The following is a 704-nucleotide window of genomic DNA, read 5'->3' as shown; positions in this document are numbered from 1 at the left end:
TATATATATATATTCTACAGATTCAAATGAATCAGAATGAGTATATGAGTGAGTGTGAATAAGAAACTTCTCCCATTGAGTCCTTATCACTACTGCAGTAGTTCTACGTACTAAGTATTTCTTAAATTAATTACCATAAAATATATCTTATAAAAATATATCTTCAAAAGAGACCAGACCTTGGGTAGGCATCACCTATGCTAGACTTAATGGTCCTACGAAGTGTAATATATCAAAAAAACTGAAGTTCAATTATTTTTGTTTATTTTAAATAGAAACATATGAACATCATATATCTAATTAAATTAAGTGAATATAATATGCAAATATTTTTTTAAAAATAAAGTACAAATTAAATAATAATGTCAAAATAAGTTACCCCGTGAAATTGTTAACCATGTTGGAATTGAAAAATGAAAATTGTAACCAAACACCCAAAAAATGGAATAAGAGTATAAGACAAAGTGATGCAAGTAGAGATTAATCAGATTTGAAGTACGAAAGATTCCATATGTTTGGATATATATATAAAATAACTTATTTTCGTTTTTTTTAGTCAAAAAGGTAAAAATTTATTCAACATTTTCGCTTTTAATACTTATTAATGATGGTAGTTGTGATTGTAATTTAATAAAAAGAGTACAATTATGTGGTCGAATTTTCCTAATTATAACTTGATTTATTTACTTTTAATTAATTCACAC

Source organism: Solanum tuberosum, unplaced genomic scaffold, assembly GCF_000226075.1.
Source record: "Solanum tuberosum cultivar DM 1-3 516 R44 unplaced genomic scaffold, SolTub_3.0 scf00566, whole genome shotgun sequence".
NCBI classification, from domain to species: Eukaryota; Viridiplantae; Streptophyta; class Magnoliopsida; order Solanales; family Solanaceae; genus Solanum; species Solanum tuberosum.
This window is presented reverse-complemented; position numbering follows the sequence as displayed.